Consider the following 26,257-nt stretch of genomic DNA (forward strand, 5'->3'; position numbering starts at 1 on the left):
AGTTCTGGTTTAATTTGTTCTAACACCCAATTATTTGTCTTTTTTGCAGTCCATGGTATGCACAAAGCACTCCTCGAACACCACATTTCAAAGGAGTTGATTTTTCTCTTATCCGCTTTTTTCACTGTCCAACTTTCACATCCACACATAGAGATTGGAAATACCATGGTCTGAATGATCCTGACTTTAGTGTTCAGTGATACATCTTTGCATTTGAGGACCTTTTCTAGTTCTCTCATAGCTGCCCTCCCCAGTCCTAGTCTTCTTCTGATTTCTTGACTATTGTCTCCATTTTGGTTAATGACTGTGCCGAGGTATTGATAATCCTTGACAAGTTCAATGACCTAATTATCAGCTTTGAAGTTACATAAATCTTCTGTTATCATTACTTTAGTCTTCTTGACATTCAGCTGTAGTCCTGCTTTTGTGCTTTCCTCTTTAACTTTCATCAGCATTCGTTTCAGATCATTACTGGTTTCTGCTAAGAGTATGGTATCATCTACATATCTTAAATTACTGATATTTCTCCCTCAATTTTCACACCTCCTCATCTTGGGCCAATCTCACTTTCCATATGATGTGTTCTGCATATAGATTAAACAAATAGGATGATAAAATACATCCCTGTCTCACACCCTTTCCGATGGGGAACCAATTGGTTTCTCCATATTCTGTCCTTACACTAGCCTCTTGTCCAGAGTAGGTTGTGCATCAGAACAGTCAGATACTGTGGTACCCCCATTTCTTTTAAAACCGTTCCATAGTTTTTCATGATCTACACAGTCAAAGACTTTGCTGTAATCTGTAAAGCACAGGGTGATTTTCTTCTGAAATACCTTGGTCCATTCCATTATCCAGCCTATGCTTGCAATATGATCTCTGGTGCCTCTTCCCTTTCTAAATCCAGCTTGGATTTTTTTTTTCCAGAGAGCCGGTTGTTAAATATTTACCAGCGCACCACTGGATAGAACCCATATGCAGACCATCCGGAACCTAAATACAAGTAGCTTGATACATTTACAGTTGTTTAATTGTTTCAGATATTAATTCAGTTGCTTTGTTAGTGCATAGTGTTGCCAGGTCTCCAGCATCCCACTGCTTGATACTGTGGGGCCAGGTGATTTTGCAAAGCAGAAGCCTGGTGATACCACAAAGCTGAAAGTTCTTGAAAAAAATCTGTAGTGGAATCCAGTGGATAGAGGGCTGGACCCAAAGGTATGCAGAAAAATGGTGGTGGGACCAAAGTTGTCTCACTTTCTTGAGTTATCTGGTGTTCTTCCTTTGCCAAAGGATATATGTAGAAAGCATCATTGGTATACAATATATTACCAAGGGTGGGAAATGAAACACGCCAGCATTACATTTCACCATACATGTACATGCTTGTGATTAGAGATATGATGTATCCACTTCCCCACTTAAGATTTCACCTGAGGGACGGAGCTAAATGTTGAAGGCTGATTAAAACTAGCTACTGAAGACTTACAACACATTGCATTGAATGCATAGTGTGCAGAGTCGTAAGTAGTGTTTTTTCAAATTAATACCAGGTAGTTGTGTGGGGTTCGTTGGGTTTTCAGTTCATAGGGAGGGAAGATCTAACCCTTGGCTCCACAGCTGCAATCTCCCCCAAAATGGCCCCCTGCTGAGCAAGTACCTGTAGAAAAAAAAAACTCCCATTGGCACTGCTAACATACAGCTACCACATAAGCTTGCAAGTCTCCTGTTATCAAGCTACACAGGTCAGATAGCTGTTTATTTTAATTCCAGTGCATCTCTGGCATGGTTAATGCAAATCACTATGCTTGTTTGCTTATTATTGGTCTACCCTGAGCAAGTTCAAAAAGGGCACAGAAATTTAAAAAACTATCAGTGCAGCCTGTCAAAATTAGCAGTTGCCTCTATTCTACTCTTCAATTGAAGTTATTTTAAAAGATACTCAAATACTAGATACTACAGAAAATCAGCTGTAGTATATACAGCTTTTTTTTTTACAAAAACTGGAGTTCTGTTTCCTGTGCATAAGGTTAATTAATAACATGAAAAAGTGTATAGTTTATGCCAGAAAATCTTGTAAACATTTATTAGCATGTTACCACAGAGAAATACTACCATCAAATTAAATTGTAGACTGCAGTGACTAGACAAGATAGGATAACTTTTATAATCATAGAATTGCAGAGTTGGAAGGGGCCTATAAGGCCATCAAATCCAACCCCCTGCTCAATGCAGGAATCCAAATTAAAGCATACCTAACAGGTGACTGTCTAGCTACCTCTTGAAGGCTTCCAGTGTTGGAGAGCCCACCACCTCCCTAAAGCCAGCCCCTTCCTTGTCCATGGTTCTGCCTGACTCAGTGGTGACTATAGCAGTGGAAACAGCATGGGGAAGATATACTGGTCTGGGCTAGGTGAGTGGCTCATATAGCCACCAGGGCAAATTCTGTCATGTAGTAGGGTGAGGTGCAGATTTACTTCAGTTAAAACCTGTGGGTTGGCTCGCTTCCCTTTTTGGTTTACATGAGTTTTGAGTTCTTGGTAATGGATTCACTTTAGATGAGAGACTGCCTCATTTTCCCCCCTATCAATAAAGCAGGTAAATGTTTTAAAGAATTTCCTCTAAACATTAAATTTATTAATAACTAGGGGCTTTGCCAGCCTCCCCACAGGGATTCACAAACACATACACAGACTCAGAGCTTGGAAAAGTTTTTTGAACTACAACTCCCATCAGCCCAATCCAGTGGCCATGCTGGCTGGGGCTGATGGGAGTTGTAGTTCAAAAAAGTAACTTTTCCAAGCTCTGCACAGACTCCCAAACACACACACTCTCTCACACACACACACACACACACGGAACTCCCAACTCCCCCCAGACTCTCTCTCTCTCTCTCTCTCACTCACTCACACACACACGAGGGACTCCCCAACAGGTTGCCCTCCCCACGGATTGCCAAGCTTCCTCTTCCTCTCTCCCCACCCTCAAATGGGTCCCCAAGCATTCTCTTCTCCTCCCCTCACTCCCAAACATGTCACCAAGTTTCCTCCTCTCCTCCCCTTTAGACTTCCTGTGAAGAGGAGGGATATGGTTGACCAAGCGACACAGGAACAGTCAGGAGTGACTGGGGTGGCACCTCAGGAGGACCCGTTATGTTCTCCCTCCCCTTCCCTCCTCCTTGCCTTCCACCACTGAGGCTCTCGGTGAGGGGGGAAGCAACAGCAGAGTAGGATGGTTGATGAAGAACTACTCTGGGCTGTCCTGACTTCCTCTGTGGCTTGTCCAGTCTGCCTCACTCTCCCACCTTGCTTGCTCACTTGCCTCATGCCTGCCTAACTCACCAACCCGTCCACCGTCCTCACTTGCCTCATGCCCTCACCCACACTTGCCTCATGCCTGCCACTCCTCCCCCCCGCCCCCATGGAATGCTGCTGTCATGCTGCATGACTGTGTGAAAGCTTACATTTTTATTATATTGTTGCATGCCAGCTGCCCTTCTCCCGCCTCTAGTTCACCTTTCTCCAAGGCTTTTTCTTCCTCCTGCACTACTTCCTTAACTGGCACACAGGGAGCAGAGAAATCTATCAGCAGAATCTCTTCTCCAGGCTCCACCTCGCTTTCTTCCGAGGCCTCTTCCTCTTCATTTTCCAGCCTGTCCTCCTTCAACTCTTGGGGCTTCACTTTCCACTTTCTTCTGTCTTCTCCCCTGGCAGGCTCCTGGACAATCAAAACTTCTTCCTTCTCCACTACTGACTGCAACTCCTTACAGTCCAAACCCTCCAGCTGCCCATCCACTTTCTGGATCTCTTTAGCCACCCCAGTCTGGGCGCTCTGCAGCTGAACTCCCGGGTCACCCTCGACCCCTTGTAGCAGCTGATCAGGCAGGGCTCTCACCTCCTCACATAGGGTCTCCTTTTCCTCTTCAAAGGTACTTCCCAATATTTCCCCCATTCGTTGCCAGTGCTCCTGGTGGTCTCTTTGCCTTTGCTGCTCAATCTTCTCAGCCAGTTCTGCTTGCTGCTGGAACATAAATTTCATCTGTTCCAGGAGGGTTGCTGTTTTCCCCTCCATCTTGACTCAGGCACACCTCGCTCCCAATGCTTCTCCCAGGAAACCCAATCCCACTTCTAACACCAGTGTTGCGCGCCTCCCCCAATCTCCGAGCGGTGAGATTTTGGGGGTCCCTACGCTTCTCCAGGGTTTGGTTTCCTTTGGGAAAGAAGGTCAGCGGAGACTGCGGTGTCTTTATGAAATATGGTTTATTTATTTACACACATTCCAACCTGAGCTCAAGGATGGAGGGGTTCAATGCATCAGCAGTCCAATTTCCATCTTTTCCATCTGGGTTACAGGTAAAAGGTAAAGGTGTCCCCGCACTTGTAGTGCGAGTCGTTTCTGACTCTTAGGGTGACGTCTTGCGACGTTTACTAGGCAGACCATATATATGGGGTGGGATTGCCAGTTCCGTCCCCGGCCTTTCTTTACCCCCCAGCATATGCCGGGTACTCATTTTACCGACCATGGATGCATGGAAGGCTGAGTGGACCTCGACCCCTTTTACCGGAGATTCGACTTCCTCCTTTCATCAGAATCGAACTCCGGCCGTGAGCAGAGCTAGGGCTGCGTTACTGCCGCTTACCACTCTGCACCACGGAGGGAGGCACCCCAAATGCCATGGTGCAGAGAGCCAGTCTCTCTGCCTGCCTGCCTGCCTCCAGTCTCTAGACACACTAAAAACTACAAGCACAACTTCTGCTGGCTGCCAGGAGTGGGGGGGGGTGCTCTCCTGAAGAGTTTCAATGACAAAAGGGTCTCCCTGGCCCATTCATCATTGCTAGGCAACTGATCTGCCCATTATCTTACTTGGCCAATCTGTTTGGTTAACAAAAGACTCATTTGACCAGCAGAGAGTTCCTCATTCCAAGGCACAGGATTCCAAATCAGAAGCTGGAAAGGGGACCCACAGGAATCATCCATCCCAACCCCCATGCTCATAACACTATGCATAGATATGTGGCATATATGTGTGTTTTACATTAATTAATGTGTAGTGTGTGCCTTGACACTTTTTTACTTCTTGCTTTGTGCTGGTGATACAGTTGGAGTCTGAATTCTGTTAGAATGATTTGTTGGATTTGTTGAATCATATATGGATGTACTGCTTGATGGTATGGGGAAACTGCACCCTTTAGAACAGAATAACATGCTGACTGCATGCTAACATGCCTACTGCAAAGTAACTATGCTACACTGGGAAGTGATGGTGCTATTCTATTGGTTTGTAGTACCACAAGTATTTCATATTTATTGTATGGGCATCAGAATTTCCAAGGTGCAAAATCCTGGTTTTGCTTTATGGGTTCTTAAGTTGTATTTATAATAAGCTAAAGAATGTCAATATTTCAATTATGGCCCACTGAAAATATCTCAAGATGCTGGGGGCACTATTTTAATACACTTGACAAATACACACTAAGAACCCCAATCTGTCTTGTAGTTCTTTAGTGGCCTTCTTTTCAAACTGTGCTCTTTGTTACTGAAATATGAAGCTTTCCTTTATCATCAGTTCTCTAGGGTTGTATTACACCCTTTGGCTATGCCAAGTTCACACGTTTTCTTCTTACTGTAATCCCCAGAGGTTGTAGTAAAGGTCAGGGTGGAACATAAATGATACTTTGTGGTCGATCATTCAAACAGTAATCAACTCATAAATCCTGGTCATACTATAATGAGAGTGTGAGTGATAAGGGAATGAACAGAATGAGTCTTCATGGAGGAATAATGCTGAAAAGAAAAGTAAGCATTTGATGTTATTGTTAAATGTACTGCAAGTTAGGGAAAGTATTCTTATATCTCTCTGTTTCAGTTTCTGGCTGGTATCCATCTGCATGAATATATTAATGTGAGCATGTGAATTTATTGATCATACCTGAAACATTTTATTTGTTTTGAAAATGGCATCATGAAAGACAGTGGGGAAGCACTGTAGTAGAGTACATGCTTTGCATGAAGAAGATACCTGGTTCAAACCCTGGCATCTTCTGGTAGAACTGGGAAAGGTTCCTCTCTGAAACCCTTGAGCTGCTGCCTGTCATATAGGCAATGCTGAGCTAGACAGACCAACAGCCTGACGTGGTGTGAAATAGCTTTCCATGTTCTGATAAAAAGGAAAAAGGGTGTAATACCTAGGGATGCCAGATCTCCGGTTTTCAGCCAGAGACTCCGGCATCTGGGGGCCCTCTCCGGTCTCCGGTCAAAGCATCCCCAAATTCCTGAATCTCCAGTTTTCCAGACTCCTGCCCAGCCATGCATGCATGTTTGATTTCCAGCCACGCATAAGCCAAATTCCCCCAGGGCTCACCACCTTCATGGCCACTTGGGTGCCTCTTTCCTTCACCTCAGTGGGGATGGGCGGGGGAGAAGCGCCAAACGCTCCTAACAGTCTCCCTTTCTCTTTCTTTTGCATGCGCACACACCGCTCCTTCACCTCAGTGGGGATGGGAGGGGCAGGGGCATCAACCGCCCCAACAGTCTCCTCTGTCTTTTGCACACACTGCGCCTTCACCTCAGCAGTGATGGGAGGGGGGAGGGGAGGGGTGCCAACCGCCTCCAATGGTCTCCCCCTCTCTTGTTAGCATGCATCGCTCCTTCCCAGTTCTGTTCTATAGATGAAGTTCCCTCCTCTTCTCCTGCCACCGCTGCGAGTAGTGATCATCAGCAGCAATAGCAGGAAAAGCAGCAACAGCCATTGCTGCTACCGAGGCTGCTGCTTCCCGTGCTCTGGAGCTCTAGTAAACTGTGGAGGGGTGGGAGGGGCATCCTGGGAAACAGCTGCCACAGCCCGACATGGCTCTTTGGCTGAGCTGCTTGCAGCCCCCGCCGCCAACTCCATTGCCTTATCTCCCCTCCCGGCCCTCATAGCAGAATTTGAAGGGAGGACCGGGTTGGGGATGGCCACTGCCGCCCTCTTCCTGTGAGAGGGAAGGGGGAGTCACTCCTACCCCACTCTGTCCTTGCAGCCGCCCCCCTCCATTTCCTTCTCACGTGCCCAGGCCCTAAGTGGAGCCTCGGCGTTCCCTCTGTTGCCGCTCCAATTATGGATAGGAACTACCCGGTGGCCTGCAGCTACCCCGATCCGCTGGCTTCGGTCACCGCGGCCGCCACGTCTTCTCAGCCCACCACCGCCTGGGCCTACAAACGGGGCACCAGCAGCCTCAAGCCCAGTTTAAGCTATATAGGAGGGCATTCAACACACTCAGAAACTGATGTTCTTCACAACTATTTATCAAGCACAAGTGGGACTGATTTTCAAGATGCATCCCATCAGTCATCCCTATCTTGTAGCCCAGTTGGTGATGCTACTCAGGTGAGCAATGGTGGATCACAGCAGAAGACCTCTCAAGTTTCAGTGAAACTTGCTCAATCATACACATCAGCTCTTCCATCACCTGGTTTCCCATCTGTTTCCACTGCAAAGAAAAGTGTCTCGCACCCCCAGGGGTGCGTGCACCCCAGGTTAAGAACCACTGGTTAGTGGGTAATAACATTTCACACTTTTAAAATAGGCATAAACACGCTCTGAAATAATTTAATGAACAATTGTTACAACTTCTACCCCTGCTGTGAAGTTTGTTCTTTTCTCCTTCCCTCCACCAACATTCTTTGGGAAGATCACATACCAAATGTATGTCTTTGTAAAACAGCTTGTGCTATAGGCAGCCAATACTTTTTCATATGACCTCCAGTGTAAAATGCAGTATGTCTGGCATCAGTTATATTATTCTGTCAACATTTTGGTTTAAACTTAAATCATCTCTCTGTACAGCTGGCTCAGGAAAAATGGACATCTGTGCATCTAGTCCAATAAATGAATAATAATAAAAAATCAATGGGGATAATAAATAATAAAAAAACAATGGAATATTGTTCTAGTCTTGGGGAATGAAAAGAATTTATTGCATTGCAAAACACAACAAATGCTGAGATTTCTTACTCACATACCTCCTGAAAGAGTAGGTTGTAAATCAGCACCATGGAAGGTGAGAAGAAGTTTAATATGGCTCTTATTCCAAATGTAAACATATTCATTCACATGCCAAATAATGGGGATTAATTTAAAGAGCCTTAATTTCCTGGGAGGCGAAAGTAATTTATCCTGCATTAAGGATTATTTGTACTTCATTGTGTGTGTTTTCCTTTAACACACACTGCCATCTGTAAATAATAAAAATAATAGCAACAACAATTATTATTAGTAGGCCCAACTCTGTCAAAGACATTTAGGATGCAGTCCTGTATCCACTTACCTGGGATAAGCCCCACTGAATGCAATTGGACTTACTTCCAAGTAGTCACATACAGGACTGCATGTAAAGCATGTACTTATCTTGCCCTTGGAATCACTAAGTGATTAAGAAATCCATAGCAATAACCCTACCCACAGTAATAATCAAACAGCAATTTCACAAAAATATAAACAAAAAATTAGGGGTAAAATCTAGCATCAAGAACTTTCAGAATTAAAAAAAGGTTACAAGTTGATGAAAGAATGAAAGTCATGGGGGAGTAAAAAAAGATATTTTCTTTCTGTCACAAAGTACTAGAACACTGAGTCATTCAAGGAGACTAGAGGCAGTAGATTCAGAACTAATAAAAGAATGTTTTTACTTTAACACGACACAGGTTGTTGTAAAAACCATTACTGTTAATGGCCTTTAAAATATATTAGATAATTTTATAGAGGGTAGTTATCAATCTTCTTGTTTATAAAGTGAGTGTTGTGCTTGCAGATGCACTGACATTACATAAATACGAAGGAAAAGACAGGCCAGGAGGAGGTCTCTATACTGGGACGTGTAAGATATGCAGGAAAAAGAATAATCACCAACCTAGTTGGGACCAAGGGTTATGTATTATGCCAGTGAAATCCCTTACCTACTGGAGATGGTCATTTGGCTGAAGGGAAGCAAGCAGCTTGCCACTTGCCAGATTTCGACTGAACGTCAGGAAAACTTCCTAACTGTTAGAGCCATACGACAATGGAACCAATTACCTAGAGAGGTAGTGGGCTCTCTGACACTGGAGGCATTCAAGAGGCAGCTGGACAGCCATCTGTCAGGAATGCTTTGATTTGGATTCCTGCATTGAGCAGGGGGTTGGACTTGATGGCCTTATAGCCCTTTCTAATTCTACTATTCTATGATTCTGTGATTCTATGCATGCTGAAGTTGTAAACTTTGGGCATATCTCTGCTTAGCCAAAAGTAAGCTTAGCTCACACAACAGGACTGCATCAACTTTCCCTATTTAGTGGTGGCAATCCCTGGTATCTGCCCTGGTAAATCGATGCCCTCATTTTGTTCTTATTTTGCCTTTTGGGTGATAGCATTAACATTTATTTTGTTAGTGTGCCCATATGCACTTGAATTGTCATTCCTGATGTTTCAGCATCCCTCTCCAGTCAAACCTTTGAGTAGGGATTGGATGCATCCTGATTGTAGTGCACATAGGCGTGTTAACTGCAGGTGCATAAGTACTATGGATGCAGTTCTAAGAATATTTCCCAAGGAGTAAGTTCCATTGCATTCAGTGGAACTTTCTTCTGAAAAACCTGTGTAGGATTGCACAGTAAGGCACAGTATGAAAGTATTATATCTATTTTAACCCCACTGGCTTTTTTCTAGAAAAAGACCATGTATGTCAAATGTTTAATTGAATAACAGTTCCCAAAAAAGTTGTCTTTCTAAAGGTCAGATGTGATATTTTTGACAGAATAATTAATAGGATGTCTTCAGCTGTAAATTCCAGGGCTTCTCTAGTCTTAATCAGATGGTTAAGAACAATTTCAGTGATATGTAATTCAAAATATTCTGTTTTGCATAAAAGATTGACACTGTCCTTGTTTCCCTCTTTTTCATTACAGTATTTATGCAGTGAAACTATTAGAACCAATTTATTTTCCATGTTGACAGAAGCTGGTGAATATCGTCTTAATCATTTCAAGTACTCCATTTACGAAATTCAGTGGAGACTGTTTCAATTAGGGTCATCTGGTCATGGATCTCTTGATCCTTTGATTGCTAGAGCAGCAATACTGTGTCAGTAATCTGTAGGCCACTATTTGGGTTAATTAATCGGCTTAACTTTGATTCTTGCCCAGATGTAATCTTTTATGGTTTTAATGATTTGGTCTAACATGAGTTCCAATTGAATGTAAACAGCTTCTTGGGTATATGTGAAAATTATCTTTTTAACATTTTGTCTCTGTTTCTAATTAATGATAGAGCAATTAAATGGAATCCTGATCTGTTGGGATCAAGATAAAATCACAGAATGGGCTATGCTGCTTATATCTTTAGTGAGATCATTATTGTCAAGACTAATAATAATCAGGAAAACAGGAAAGAACCAATGTAGCTGGAAGAGGGGAACCCTTCAACCCCAAATTACTCTGAATAGTCTCTTCTCATTAGACATCTGGTTTGGCTTAATGCACAATCATAGTTTCTCTTATATAACAGCTTTACTGAGAGATCTCAGAGTATGTATCTGCCCAAATAAATGTGAACTGGATTACACATATTTCTAGTATAGAGACACACTGACGGAAAGACAAGATATATAAAGGGAGTGTCTGTGGGTTTTCAAAATGGCTGAACAAGTCATGGGGGGAAAAGATAATTAGTAGAAATTTGTGAATAGATGGATGTGTGCACAATTATACTAAAAAGAGAAAATTAAGCAACTATTAATAGGGAAAGGGCAGGCCAATGACGAGGGTGAAGAGACCTGCAGAATTTTTTGCCCAATTTAACATGAACAGTTGCGGAGAGGAAGCAGTGGGAGAGAGCTATTGCCTTTGTATCCTGCCCGTGGATTTCCCATAGCCATCTGGTTGGTTGCTGTGGGAAACAGGATGCTAAACAATATATTTCTTTGGTTTGATTCAGCAGAGTTCTTGCTATGTTCTTGAACCTTGTCTCCTATTCTCAAGTTTTAGTTATACATCTAAATCAGTGCTGTAGGAGCAGCATGTGAATCATTAGTTCAGAACCAGAAAGGATAACGAACACCATTACTGGGTGGAAAAGGGTTATGTATGCTCCACATACATTATTTATTTATTTATTTATAAAATATTTGCATACCGCTATTTTGTTAAAAACATAAATGCGGTTTACAACATGTTAACAACAACCATAGGATAAAAACATTAAAAATACAATAAAAACAAAGGTCAACTGTTGGGGGGAAAAGCATCTTCTTAATTGCCTGCAAAAGCCTGGCAGTACAGAAAGGTTTTCAGCAGGCACTTAAAAGTTAAAACAGAAGGCACCTGCTGAATCTCTGTTGGCAGAGCATTCCAGAGCATTGGGCTGATGCACTGAAGGCTCGATTTCGTGTTGATGTTAAATGAGCCTCACCAACTTGGGGACAACCAAAGCCACTCCTGCAAATCATCTAAGTGATCGAGCTGGGATATAGGGGTTTAGGAGGTCCCTAAGCTAACCTAGACCTAAGTTATTCAGGACTTTGTAAATTAATACAAGGACTTTGAACCTGATTCGGTAGTGGGTGGGCAGCAGTGCTGATGTTTTAAAAGTGGTGTCATATGTTGTCGGCCATGTACTCCCATAAGCAATCTGGCTGCTGCACTGGCACCAGCTGGAGCTTCTGAACAGGGGCCAAGGGCAGCCCCACATAGAATGCATTGCAGTAACCCAGCCTCGAAATAACTAACACATGGACTACAGAGATCAGGCTATCTCTGTCCAGCAACGGCTGTAGCTGACAGACAAGACAAAGCTGGTAAAAAGCACTCCTAGCCACAGAGGATACTTAGGCCTCTAGTGACAAAGATGAATCCAGGAGTACCTTAGGCTACGGACCTGGTCCTTCAGAGGGAGCGTGACCTCATCCAGAACAGGTAACCTGCCTGTCTCCCAGACATGTGAATCACCTACCCAAAGAGCCTCTGTCTTCCCAGGATTCAAACACAGTTTATTGGCCCTCATCCAGTCCACTACAGCATTCAGATACCGATCCAGAGTGTTCACAGTCTCTCCTGATTCAGATGCTACGGAGAGGGAAAATAATCTAATGTCAGTAGTATAGGGTATAGAAATACGTGACTCTGCAGCCAGAGTATTAACAGGGGCTGGTTACAGGGACCATACAACTCCCTTGTTACAACAGCTCCACTGGCTGCCAGTTTGTTTCTGGTCACAATTCAAAGTGCTGGTTTTGACCTTTAAAGCTCTATAAGGCCCAGGTCCAGGCTATTTGTCAGACCGTATCTCCCTATACGAGCCTGCCTGGGCCCTGAGATCTTCAGGAGAGGCCCTTCTCTCAGACCCAACACCCTCACAAGTGCGATTGGTGGGGACGCGAGATAGGGCCTTCTCGGTGGCAGCTCCTAGGTTCTGGAGCTCGCTTTCTAGGGAGGCACAAATGGCCCCCTCCTTGCCATCCTTCTGTCAGCAAGTAAAGACTTTTTTTATTCTGACAGGCTTTTTGGATAGAAGGTGTTTAGCATTGGGCTTTACAAGGCTTGTTTTATTGTTTTATATTATTATTTGTATTATTTTAAATTGTTTTTAGATTATTAAGTGCCTTTTACGGTTTTAAGGTTGTGCATAGTTTAATTGTATTTTAATTGTATGTTTTTCTATGTTTTTAACTACATGTAGTTCTATTTGTAAGCTGCCCTGAGTTCCAGTTTGGAAAAAGGGCGAGGTAAAAATAAAGTTTCAATTCAATTTCAATTCAATTCAATTATGGCAGCACAAAAATAATGTAGGTTACATTTTGACTTGGTATATAACCTCAGCACCTTAGCACTAATTGCTGATTTGTTGTTTATACTTTTGTTGAGAGACTTAGGCCAAGGGCTCTGCTGGAAATATTATCAGAGTCATTTGCTATCCAGTGCTTCCAAGGGCTGGACAACTACACAAACAAGTCAAGCAATCTCTTAGGAGGCAGGGCTTGAAATGGTGGCAACAAAGCAGCATGCAGTATACACACAGAGAGAGATTCTTTGCAATGCCACAAATATGTTAAACCTAGCATCTTATATAACATTACAGGAATCTTGACACAGCCCTCGTATTACAGGGGTGTCATGGAGCACTGACACTTTGAAATTCCTTCCCCATCAATATTAGACAGGCACAATCTCTGTTATCTTTTCGGCGCCTGCTGAAGACCTTCTTCTCTCAACAAGCCTTTTAAGTAGAGACCTTATCCCAGTCTGCATTTGTGTTGGAATGGCTTCTTAAGATGTTTTCAAATATGTTTTTTAAAAGATGTTTTTAAGATGTTTTGTTTTAATATGTTTTAAAGTCTTTTATTTTAAGATGTTTTAGAATGCTTTTAGTGTTTTTGTTTGCCGCCCTGGACTCCTTGTGAAAGGAAGGGTAGGATATAAATTTAATTAATAAGAACAACAAATAAAATATTTCAGGCTTGGTCCTGTTGCTACTTAGCTCAGCTGGCATCCTGAGGCAAGCATGAGATCAAATTTGTAAGTGTGGGCAGCCAGTACAAGCCTAGGTGTGTGTGTGTGATGAGTTGCTCAGATGAAGGAGCCCAAACTACTCTCAACAGCTTTATAGGACAACCTTCTCCCACATAAACCTTCCTGAACATTAAGATTGCCCTTAAAAGCTATCAGTTGTAAGGTGTGCAGTGAGCTATAACACGGCACTTTTTGTTGTTGTTATAGTGCCCCATTGTTAGAAGTCCCCCTTCAGAGACGGTCATGTGGTACCAAGTCTATTTCCTGTTCTTTTTGGTGTCAGGTAAATCACTTGCCCAGACCTTTTAGATTCAATAGCATTTTGTTTCAAAGCTGGAACATTTATCTGCTCTGCTACTTATTGTCTTATATCTCTGTTGTTTTTATTGTGTACTTGTGTTTGAATTTTATTTATTTATTGTCAGCTGCTCTGGGAATCTTGCCAGCTGAAGAGTGGGTTCACACAATAACACAAAATAATTAGATGTAACCCAGCTGCAGTACCACCCTTTGGCCACAGTGGCATCAAGAATAAGGCATCTGGGCTCTGCTCCCTTAATCCCCAGTTTAACCCTTTATGGTAATTTACACTAGCCCTTTGTAAAGTGGGCAATTCTGGAACTGTTCTCTTCAGTGCAGCCAGACCCAATTAACATGATCTCTTCCCATGCCACAGCCAACTAACCGAAGCTAAGCAGGAAAAGGCAAGTCCAGGTGGGACAACTGTGTCGTTTTTAGGATGCTAGAAATACTGCAGCAGAAATTAAATTTGGTTCAGAATTTTAAAAAATGTATGTAAACTGTGGAGTGTTACTTTATGCTTCAGCTCCGTACCAGCTTGCAAGAGAAATAGAACAGTGCCATCTCTCCGATCAAATGTTATGCTAGGAAAGGTTGCAAATTAATTAGAATTCTGCCATCTTTGTGCCAAGTGGTAATTTACCACAATTGTTTTTTTAAAAATCTATTTTCTCATTTGTAGTAGTTCTTTGGTAGAAAGAAGTTGTTTCAGTCTTGTTAGCAGCGTTCTCCTGTTTTACCTCTTAAGGTTTTCAGTTAAACTGCTATAATTTGCTTTTCTTCTGCCAAGCATAATAGTGACTTATTAGGCACTGACAATGTTAGTGTAACCTTTTCTTCTTCCTTTTTTAAAAATTCCGAACAAATTCTAATCACAGTCTAGGCTTCCAATGAATCAACACCCCTATGTTACACCTGCAGATTGTACATAGAGAGAAGCATACTTCAGAATTAATGAGCACAGCTGCAGTCTCTTACATTCAACACTTGTAAAATAGACCTCTTTAAAGTGCCATTATCACAATATTGATAGAGTTATTTATAGTACTGCAAACGTTCCCAGTCATAACAGACTCCTTGTTATTCCACACACACCCAAATCCCCCATAGTAGTACATGCCGTTGCCATCTTCTGGCATCTTTCCAGAGCCTACGATAAGGCAGCAGGTGGACAATCCTTCGCAGATGAGCTCAAAAAGACATGAGGGGAAAAACCTTGTCAACAGCAAATTTTATAGGCGAAAATAGGCCAAAATATCAAGTCTCCAGCCTGCAGCAGACCCGTTATGTGTGTTTCCAGTGTATCTTTCCCCCCATTTCTAGGGTGGAATGTGAAAAGCACTAAGAGGCAGTTGCCAGCTCAGAAGTGCCCTGGCCATGGTTGTCCAAAGTGAGAAAACTTCCTTTTTTGCTTATTTTACCATAGCTCAACAAAGCAGATGCAAGTTCAGGCTTTCAGCAATGGTTATTGAAAACAAACATCTCAGGTGCCAACTTCTGTTGCTACGGGAATAAAAGAAGTGTTGGCCTTGCGTTATATGAGTGCACAGCTAAATGTTGCATGAGGCAACAGTGATGTTGTCACTAGCTAAGTTATTTCATTTGTAGGAATGTGTGGCAACAAAATCATTCCTGGTAAACTCAGGCATTATCATTTGCCTAATGGTTTAGAAACCCTGATATACATACTGTTTCTGCAACTGTAGTCATGTTGAGATGGTGACATATAGATTTTAATGGAACCATTCTGCAGGAGTAGTTTGTGTTTGTAGGTTGCAGTCATACTTGTCAGCTTTGGCCTTAGCTAAAAAACTGCCTAATACATATTTTTTGTATGTCATTCAGAATTTTGAAATCAGGGACCATCCATAAAGTGTGTCTTCCTCCTCACCACTGTTGCTCTTGCCTATATACTTGCCTCTCCCTCTGTGCCCAATCCATGGAACCTCCCAGAAAGAGAGGACAAAGCACACAGAGGTCAGTGCTCCTTCTCTTTGCTGTCCCAGAAACAGTGCAATGGGACTTTCTGGTGCACTATTTTCTCATGCACACTCTGTACCCTCCTCAAATCTGCTCTGGAGGGTTGGGGAAACCCCTAGAACAGATCTGGGGTGGGGAGAGAGAGGAGGGAAGTCCCATTGCGCTAGTGGTAGTCCTTGTATTGACTGGATCCTGGCTTAGCCCTATGTTGGATACAACCCATTGTTATCAAATAAATATTTATATACCACTAAATAACAAAATATTCTCTTGATGGCTTACCACAATAGCTTCTTGTGTTGTGGGAAGGGTGAACAATTAATTGATCTACCTTGCAACATTTTCCAGTGGCATGAGAGAAGTATGTATGACAACATCAGGGTCCATTTGCGGGAGGTGGAGTAGGAGATCCTCCTTTCAGGTCTTACTTGCAGACTTCCCATAGGCATCTAGTTAGCCACTGTGAGAACAAGATGCTGAACTGATCCAGCAGGGCTCTTCTTATGTTCTTATGAAGATAGTGTTCTGGAACACTACAGATATTTATATAAGCGCAGAGGGTGACTTCCATGCATAGATACCCTCCTTTCTAACCCCCAACTTTTCAGTCTTCACACAGACACTTAGGCTTCTCAGTGGGGGGGGGAGAGAGAAATTGTTATTTGTTTCATTTTTATCTTGTTCTTCCTCAAGTTGTGCAGAGCAGTGTACAAGGAGTTCTCTAGCAGTCTACCATCCATATCAATCTACCATCCACATTCTATCTGGTCTCTGCATCTTTAGCATCAGAAATAGAACGTGTGATATCTTTGCAATATGTTCTCTTGCTATTGAAATCGTGCTTTTAAATGGCACATAGCTTTCTACGTATATGTTGCAAAATTAATACACTTAAAATCAGAGTGGGAGTTCTCATAATTCATTTGGAGCTGTTTTTAAAAGTTGGACATTGGTCAAGGACAGCTTATTGATTGAATTTAACTGCATATATTTTCCTGCCCATTTTATTGAAGCCTATTTTTCACGTCACTTGAGAAGGCTGCTAACATTTCAGTAAGGGAATATGCCAAAGCATTGCTTTAATTCATTATCCTTTGGACACACAGCAGTTGCGGCTTGGCCTGAATTAAACCCTATGGAGAATGTGATAGTGTAATTACTTTCAGGTATCCAGAACTGCTTTTAATTGAATTTCTGGGAGATTATTCTTATGATTTGTTCTGCACTCATATCAGAGATAAATGTCTGGTATTTCAATGATATATAAATATTTAATCAACTAAGGAGACATTTCTTTTGGTACCTTATGAATCTGAAAGGTCAATGATTTGGTAAAACATCGCTTAATTAAGAATGACGAATTGCATAAATAAAACTGCCACCAATTGGCTTTGCCCTTACTGCCATAATTAATAACCATGGTGATTTCTGAGGGAACAATCTGTGATTTTGTTTGTCTGTCTTCTTGAGTCATTCCAAATCCGATGAGATTTTTATAGACAAAACTAAGCATTAGCTAGATTGCTTCAATAAAGTAAAGCGCCATATGCATCCAAAAGTTTATGTCATCCTGCTACAAACTGTAGTTAAGATCTAGATGTTCCCAGATTAGAATGAGTTATGGACTGTAAAGAAAGGTGAGGTAATGTTGACAGTTATTGCAACTGTGTAATGGAGCAAACTCTGAAAATATAATCCCAGTCAAGAGCTACTTGTGAAACTTTCTAAGTTATGCGGAACAATGATATCTCACTAAATCAGCTTTCCAGGGGTACCTATTCAAATTGATTAGGGGACACTTTTAAGAGGATTTCTTATGGTACCTGGATTTCTTATGGTACTATGTCATTATAAACAGACTTCAGCCTGTTGTCATTATTACCACCTTGCATCTTTCAGCTGGTTTGGAAATGAACAAGTCTGTACTGCATTTTTTGGCCCAAGTTTAAAACCAACTCTGATAAATAGAACTGCCTAACCACTTTGCAATTTTACTTGTCTCCATGTCACATTTATTTATTTTTAACTCAAAAGACAGCAACATCTATAGCAACTTTCTTTTTTTTAAGAAGGTGGGATTAAAATTATGTATTTTTCAAGTAAGTAGTGGTTGGAATTTCCAGGTTTTATTCTCCCCCCTCTCCTTTTAGTCATGGATTAAAAATAAATTCTCATCTTTATACAGTAAACTGATGTGCCCTCTGCCAAGTAAATCCAAATAATTAACCCAGTTTTAGCATTATACAATTAATCAATTGTGGGAGAGAGATGAGCTGCAGCTATAGGTAATGAAGTATTTAAGCACCTTTGATTGAAACAAATTGGACCACAGAGGTTGTGTGATTTTCAGGGCCACTGAACATTGACAGTTCTCTCACTGAACCACGTTGACAGAATAGACATGCATGGCTGCATTTGCAAACTCAGCTTAGTAGTAGGTATCTGTCTAAAGCCACTTGATACTACATATACGTGTAATCATTCTGCATTCTACAATTGTTTTAGAAAGTCTGACACGAAACCATCTTAAATTCCTATCAAGTTCTAAAATCAGAAAGTGACATTCCTTTTACTTATTTCTTGGCCAACCCTTTTAGTGTAAATGCTAATACAAGTGGTAATTGCATTTGTGTGTGTGTGTGTGTGTGTTTAATAACTTCCCTGATCTCTCAAAGTAGCTTTGTGGTTATATGACCAAGGTTCTTACCACAGGTCTTTTACAATGTAGGTCCTAAGACCTGGTGAACTTACATGATCCAGTTATCAAAGCTTTTCTCAGATCTTTATCTTTGGGGTCATATACTTTTATTGTTCATATAAATAAACCTATTGCAGTGAACTGACTTGGGGTGGCTTCAGCATTCGGCAGGCAGCAAAAGCAACTGAAAAACTTTCTTTTGAAGCTAGCGTGGTTTGTTTTTGTTTTAAGATCATGTCATTAGGAGATTAGATTTCCTTGCCTATAAACTTCCCATCTATACTTGTCTGCTATGCAGCAAAGGACCTTAGAATGGAAACCCACTAATCACCCTGGCATCTCCATCCTTGCCTGATTGAAGTCTTCAACAGGCACCCATACTGTTTAGTCCAATGCAGCTGTATGGAAAACATTAATTTTGTGGTTTAGTCATTAAGGCTGGGAGTAAAACCCACTGAACTCAGTGGGACTTATGAGTAGAAATGTATAGGATTGTGCTGTAAATGGCACTGTAAGCTGCTGTATCTTAAACTGAGTTGGAGTTGTGCTCCCTTTTTTTCAGGGTGCCCTTTAAACAATCTCTCAGCCACAAAGGAGGTGTTGAGAACATCTGAAATATGAACTATAACAATTTAAGTACATAAAATTGTGAACAGATCCTATACAGCTTGAGACGAGGTCCAAGTAGTTTAGCTGCGTGGCTGGAGCCAGTGATGTGAGTTTTCTGGGAAATTTTGCATTGGAAAAATTCCCTATAAAAATTAGGGTATTTTGCACTGGAAATTTTTCAGTTTGCATTGGAGCATTTTCTGCTGTTCTAAAGAGTGATCTAATGTAGATGTTTATTTCACTTGTGTTTAGTAAACAAAGCGAAAAACATTGAAACTGCCATGCTTTCCTAATACTATATTTGCAGCTGGTATCCATTCATTGTTACTAATGAAACGGAAGATTTTCCATGGAAAAATAAAGTACTGGGGGGGAAATCCAGTTTAGAAAATATTCCACTCCACAACACAGGGTGGAGCTAATTTTGTGGTGATATCCAGTTCTGTGGGGAAGTTTATTTTTCTTAACCCTGTGGCCTTGCCCTCTGACTAGGTGATATTTCTGAAAGTGAGCTGACTGGGTCACATTAGGTTCCCGTATGTCAGCTACCCATGACCCTATCTCAGATAAAACACAGTGGTGGTGTCCAATGAAATAGTTCTCTGTGCATACCCTACATCTGTTCTAGGGGTTCCCAACTGTCTGGAACATATTTGGGGAGGTTGCAGGGGGGCACAGGGAGAGAGGAGAAGGAGGGAAAGTTCTGTTGTGCAAATGGAAATCCCTGCTCTAACAGACCTACTTTGTTGGATACTAACCAGAATGTTTTAGATTGCTGATTTCTGACCTGTTTCTTTGTGGAGTATCAGTTTAATGTTATAATCTTATTCACTTAGACAAAAAAACCTTGCGGTTTAAGAACGTACCTATAGCCCACAGATATTTCTTTCAAACTTTAAAAAGCAGGGAATTGGGCAGCTATAGTGAATGCACCAGAGGAGCCGGAGACCTGACCTCCTCTCTGAGATATTCCAAGCTACACAGGAAGTGGATTGGACTGTGAAAGATCAACCCAAATTGTGTTTGCATTTTGACAAATTTGTAGGGCAGTACAATATCTCAGAGAGGAGGTCAGGTCTCCTGCTCCCCTGGTGCATTCACTATAGCTGCCCAATTTTTCTGCTTTTTAAAGTTTGATAGAAATATCTGTTGGCTATAGGTAGTTCTTAAACCGCAAGGTTTTTTGCCTATTAGTGAATTTCTCTGCTTTTTAATCCGGGAGGTAAGAAATTTTATTATTATTGTTGTTGTTGTTGTTGTTATTATTTATTACATTTGTGTACCACCCCATAGACGAAGCTCTCTGGGCGGTTTACAACAATTAAAAACATTAAAAACAAATATATAAATATACAAATTTAAAAACACTTTTTTAAAAAGCAATTTAAAAACACATGCTAAAATGCCTGGGAGAAGAGGAAAGTCTTGACCTGGCACGGAAAAGACAACAGCGCTGGTGCCAGGCACACCTCGTCAAACAATCCTATGCAAGTTTGTTGAGAATGGATTGAGCATTTGCATGCTTATTGAGTTCAGTGGGATCTACTCCCCTGCAATCATGCTTAGGATAGGTGAAACTGACCACAGTGGATGGGGAGGGGAGGAGGAGGAAGGAGGGGAGGAAGGGCATTGTGGAGGAGGGGGAGAGGAGCAAGCAGGAGGGGGAGGGGAAGGACAGGTTTGATAATTTGCATGTTTATTGAGGTCAGTGTGATTTACTCCCGTGCAATCATGCTTAGCATAGGTAAAAATGACCGGGGGGAGCAAGAGAGGGAGGGATGGAGTGGGCAGGAGAGGAGGAAGAAGGAACCAGGGAGGGGAGGAAGAAGGGAGAGGAGAGGGGAAGGAGGGGAAAGGCAGTTCATCATTTGTATGCTTAATGAGTTCAATGGGATTTACTCCTATGCAATCATGGTTAGGATAGGTAAAACTGACCATGGAGGGGGAGGGGGAGGGGAAGGAGTGGATTGGAGGGGGGCAAAGGAAGATGGAGGGAAGGGCAGGTTTGATCATTTGCATGCTTATAGAGTTCAATGGTATTTACTTCTGTGCAATCATGCTTAAGATAGGTAAAACTGACCATGGGGAGGAGGAAGAAGAGGAGGGGATTGGAAGGGGATGGGGAGGAAGGGGCAGAGGAAGGGGGAGGGAAGGAGGGTTAGGAGAAGGGAGGGTGGATTTGATAATTTGTATACTTTTTGAGTTCAGTGGGATTTATTTCTGTGCAATCATGTTTGAAAATGGAAATGGACTGCCTTCAAGTCGATCCTGACTTATGGCGACCCTATGAATAGGGTTTTCATGGTAAACAATATTCAGAAGTGGTTTTACCATTGCCTTCCTCTGAGGCTGAGAGGCAGTGACTGGCCCAAGGTCACCCAGTGAGCTTCATGGCTGTGTGGGGATTTGAACCCTGGTCTCCCAGTTCATAGTCCAACACTAACTGGGGGAGGGGCAGGGAGGGGAGGAGGAGGGGGGAGGAGAGGGGGGAGATTGGGTGGGTGGGCACTGGGCAGAGGGGAAGCCCCTTTCCTTTCCAAAAGGAAAACATTGTGAACAGTATCATTGCTTTTCAGGGTTTCCCCCCAACTTTTTTATTATACAGCAGGCACATGTAGCCTCCCACCCAAATTTAAACCAAAGCTGTCCCTGGCCACATCCACACCAGGCCTTTATTTCACTTGGGACAGTCATGGCTTCTCTGAAAGAATCCTGGAAAGTGTAGTTAGTGAAGGGTGCTGAGACTTCTAGGAGATGCCCTGTTCCCCTCACAGACCTTCAATCAGAGTGACTGACTGTTAAACCAGTCTGGCCACTGGAGCTCTGTCAGTGGAATAGGAGTCTCCTCTCAGCACCCTTCACAAACTATACTTCCCAGGATTCTTTGGGGGAAGCCATGACTGTCTCACATGAAATCAAAGCCTGGTGTGGGTGTGGCCCCATGATTACCCATGTGAAGCAGCTGTGACTCTGACTTTTAGAACACTGACAGACAGATGGTTCTTACTGAGCATGCCTGACACTATCATTGAGTTCAATGCAAAATTTCTTAAATTAATTAAAAATCAGCCAGGCATTTTTTTTTTAACTTTTAAACAGCAGAAGATGAATGTCAGAGTTCTGGGCAAGGTCAGTAATAGGATTCCAGGTACTCTGTGAACATGGCTGATTTTTAATGAATTTCAACAGATTATGAGAACTCCGACAGAAAAAAGTCCAACAGAGGTCTGTTTTCTCTCTTTTTACACTTTGGACTCTCAATTCTCTGTGACTGTTCTGTGTATTGTCATGAAAATTTAGTGGTTTGTTAAGCAAGCGTTTCTGATTTCAGGACTATAGGTTTTGTAAGGTTTTGTTTTGAAATGAACTTATGGGAAGCATCAGAATGACATGGGGGGTATTTTCAGTTTATCATTGCTTAATGTGAAAAATCCACGCTGGCTATAGTATACAGCCACTTTTGTGGCTGTATAATAAAGCATTGCAGTTACATCACCCATATTTAAAGTGTACAGTTTCTTTACATATAACATGGAATACTTAGGCTGATGCTCATGTTATCTGTCTCTTATACGCAAAATATTCCATACTGTAATATGTCTACTGTAGGAAGAATGATTGCATAGGTACTACTGCACACATGCTTGTCTATGCAATGTTTTGTCCATCTTGTTGCTGTGCAAAATGTTAATTCTGTAGCCTTTGCAAGCTAGATGTGCAAATATGGCACAAGCAAGTACAAAGGACAGCCTCTGTTAATTCTGTGATTTCTAATGATAAGCGATCTAGATCCATATTATAGCCATTTAGTCAAGAGCACAGTAAGGGGCCTATTCTCCTGTCTGAACTCATGTGTTAACTCCTATTGACAGGCATTAATGGGAGCTGCTTGCACATATGGAAAAGTGAATAGTCCCTATGGGAGTTGCATAAACTAGTCTGTGCCTATAGAGATGCTGCTTCAATGGTCAGGATTAATACAAGTATTAAGGAATGTTGTAGTGAAACAGACCTTTCTGTTTTTAGTATATCAGGTGCGAAAGGAAAAAGCAATGTCAGAATTTGTTATTCACTTCCCCTCCCTTAGGAAATCTATATTCTCAAAAATGTATATACAAGCCAAGCAAATGCCAGACAAGAATTTCAAAAATAATTAGTGATTTGGAATCAATGCTACCTTACTCTGATCTTAGATGGAGAAATGGCCCTAAGAAATTTGCTGTGACTGACATAAATGTTCTCTAAGCTTTCTTATGTCCAAGTTTATATGTTTATTGAAGGCCTGAGCAGTCATTCATTTGGTTAGTTATTTGTACGCACATATTTTTGATCTGTTATAACCAAGCCTTGGCAACACTTTATTTTTCAAACATTTCCTAGGTATAGTGAAACTCAGTCTGAAGCATTTAGGCATCTTTTCATATAAGCAACTATGCAGAGGTGTTTGATATTATGGCAACAGCCCCTCCACTATAACAACTCGTAAATTGGGCCTAAGTCCCACTTGAATCAAAGGGATTTAAATACATGGAACTGGGCACAGTTATGCACTTAACCTCATGTGTGTACAAGAAATCACCATGGCATGGGCAATAGAAATCACTTAAGGAAACTCACTAAGGATGCAAGCCAGTGCTCACTTGTGCAAACTTAAGGCCAAATTTAAGCCATACAGGATCCTACATGGATAGGTTTTCGTTTTAATTTCAGGTCAGTGGAGGGGGCAGCTGCACATTTCATCTCTTTGTGTGTAAGAGCAATGAAGACCAGTGAAATGAATCTGAGAGCTGTTGTGGCTGGGACATCAACTTCTGCATTTGAAAAATAATTAAGGGGTAGCGGCATGGCTCTTTTTGAAAATCACATCTGTTATATGAGCCTATTTTTTTAAAAAAAACTATGTGAGGTGGGGACCTAAGGCACTAAGCCCCACAAGTGGAAGGGTGTGAGTTGAAGGCCAAGCTCAGAAAGACAGTGAAGTCATTTTCTGGCAAAATTCATGGTCCTTTGACAGCTGTGTAGCAGACCAATTCGGTAGGTGAACCTTCCCCAATCTGTGCCTGTCTGTAGAGGTAAAGGGCTGGAAAAAGAGTCTGTAGCATAGAGAAGGCACCAGTAATGACATTTCTTGTCAACCAAAACTGATGTAAATAAACCAGATTCTTTAAAAGTACAATCTAATATGTAGGACCTGTCCTGATTTTTTCTTGATTACCATTTTTTTTCTTTAATCCCATGTTTGTTTTATACATTATACAGAGCATTTTTCTCAACCACTGGGCATCTCAAAGACTTGGATTATTTGGTTTCCAAGATATAAAAAACAGAATGTTTTATTCTGAATTTTTGATCTGGCACTGACTACACAACCGACTTTCATTTTTCCCCATATTAAGAGTGTTAAAAATATATCACTGCACCAGATATGCTGACTCAATACTCCTGGTACAGACTTAAACTGATAATTTTTAAACTACTGCTATACAGATACTAGATTTTTATTAATAGTTAGTGTATATCTAAGGATATTTTTTCTAAGACACTGCTTCCGAGTGAACTATGCCAGCATTCATATATCATTACTATTACAGAGAGTAAGATCACGCAGATCAGTGGTTTGGGTACAGTAGCCTAATTCAGATGTCATGGGCAAACTATGGCTTGGCTATCAGGGCTATGCCTCAGAGTTGTGTTCCCTCGCTGTCTCCTCCTTCATGTGTTCCAGTTCATTCCCACATTTCTTGGCTTGTGGAAGTTTGTTGTTAAATCCAAACTGGGCAAATTATGGCCACTGGAAATCATAGTTTGACTTCAGACCAGAATTTGAAAACCTGTTCACATTAAAGTCTGAAAGATTGTCTCACCCCTTACATACCCAGTCAATCACTGCACTTTGCAGGTGAGGCCCTTCTGTAGATATCATCTTATCACAAGGTATGTTCCACATAATATAGGAAGAGGACCTTTAGTGTTGTGGCACCAACACTTTGGAATTCCCTCCCCTTAAATATTAGACAGGCGACATTTCTGTTATCTTTTTGGCACATACTGAAGACCTTCCTCTTTCAAAAAACGTTTTAAGTAGAGACCTTATCCCAATATGTGTCTGTGCTGCAACTGTTTATCAAGATATTTTTAAGATGTTTTTTAAATATGTTTTAAGATGTTTTGTTTTAATATGTTTTTAAATATGTTTTGTTTTAAAGTCTTTTGTTTTTAAGATATTTTAAAGTGCTTTCAGTGTTTTTGTTTGCCATCCTGGGAGCCATCTGGGAGGAAGGGCGGGACATAAATTTAAAAAATAAATAAAGTCGGCGGTGTTGGGTTGGAGGCAAATTGGTTTGTGGTAACCATAGGCTGTGCAATTTAGATGTAATAAAATTACAAATTATAGTTAGCACAAACAAAGAAGTGAGGGAGAGGATATGAATGGATGGGGGAAAAGAGGAGCTAGTTTGTGAGCCCAAAGCATGGCCCCAATGGCCAAACCATGGTTGGACTGAAATATCTGTGAACTTGACCAGTTTCTGAGTCTCATGGACTCAGTAAAAGTCAGCCAAGAGTGGCAAACTTATTGGCAGGACAGTTACTAGTGTGTATTCTGCAACTACACTCTGCAAACTCAGAATTCTGTGTTAGATCCAGAATTTGACATGCTGGGAATCTCAGCAATCATTTTACTTTATTTTTTTTTAAAGCAAACCACTAGTCCTTCTGGCTGTAAACATGAACTTGAAAATGTATGGGCAGGGTTGTAGTCATCTGTGGTTACGGAGAGTTGTAGATCCTTTACTTTTTTGAGAGCAGGATCCCAGCAGGGTCCCTATGTATGAGCCAATCAGCATGAAAGGGGAGCATGTTAGCCGCTGAGAAGAGTCTTCTCATTTGGCTTACAACATGCTTACTTGTCCTTTCGTGCTGATTAGAGCCAATTGGAATGAAAGGAGGTGAGTCAATCACTGAGAAGACTGAGTAGCTAATACATGCCTCTCCTTTCATGCTGATTAGCTTCTAGCGTAAGTAAAAAGTGAGCTAAATGACAAAGTACCTTTTCCCAAATCCTAGTTCTACACTTGGCTTCATTTCAGAATTCTTAAAATCAAAACATTTCTGGCAATATTTAACCCCCAGAGACAGAGATCGAGTGTACGGAAC

General features: G+C 41.6%; 1 long non-coding RNA gene across 2 annotated transcripts in view; it reads right to left on the bottom strand.

Moving 5' to 3' along the window:
• The window catches only part of LOC133387768 (uncharacterized), a 120,149-nt gene that overhangs the window by 73,706 nt on the left and 20,186 nt on the right, over positions 1-26,257 (bottom strand). Inside the window, exons 4-6 of one of the 2 annotated variants that reach the window (XR_009763559.1) lie at positions 11,960-12,072; positions 7,999-8,211; positions 5,494-5,781 (exon numbers count right to left, since the gene is read on the bottom strand). The exons of the other annotated variant lie outside the window; for it this stretch is intronic. This is a non-coding gene — a long non-coding RNA (uncharacterized LOC133387768). Of the gene's footprint in view, positions 1-5,493; positions 5,782-7,998; positions 8,212-11,959; positions 12,073-26,257 lie in introns of those variants that run through there. 2 annotated transcript variants of the gene reach the window in all.

The sequence above is a fragment of the Rhineura floridana genome, chromosome 6 (assembly GCF_030035675.1).
Source record: "Rhineura floridana isolate rRhiFlo1 chromosome 6, rRhiFlo1.hap2, whole genome shotgun sequence".
Lineage (NCBI taxonomy): Eukaryota > Metazoa > Chordata > Lepidosauria > Squamata > Rhineuridae > Rhineura > Rhineura floridana.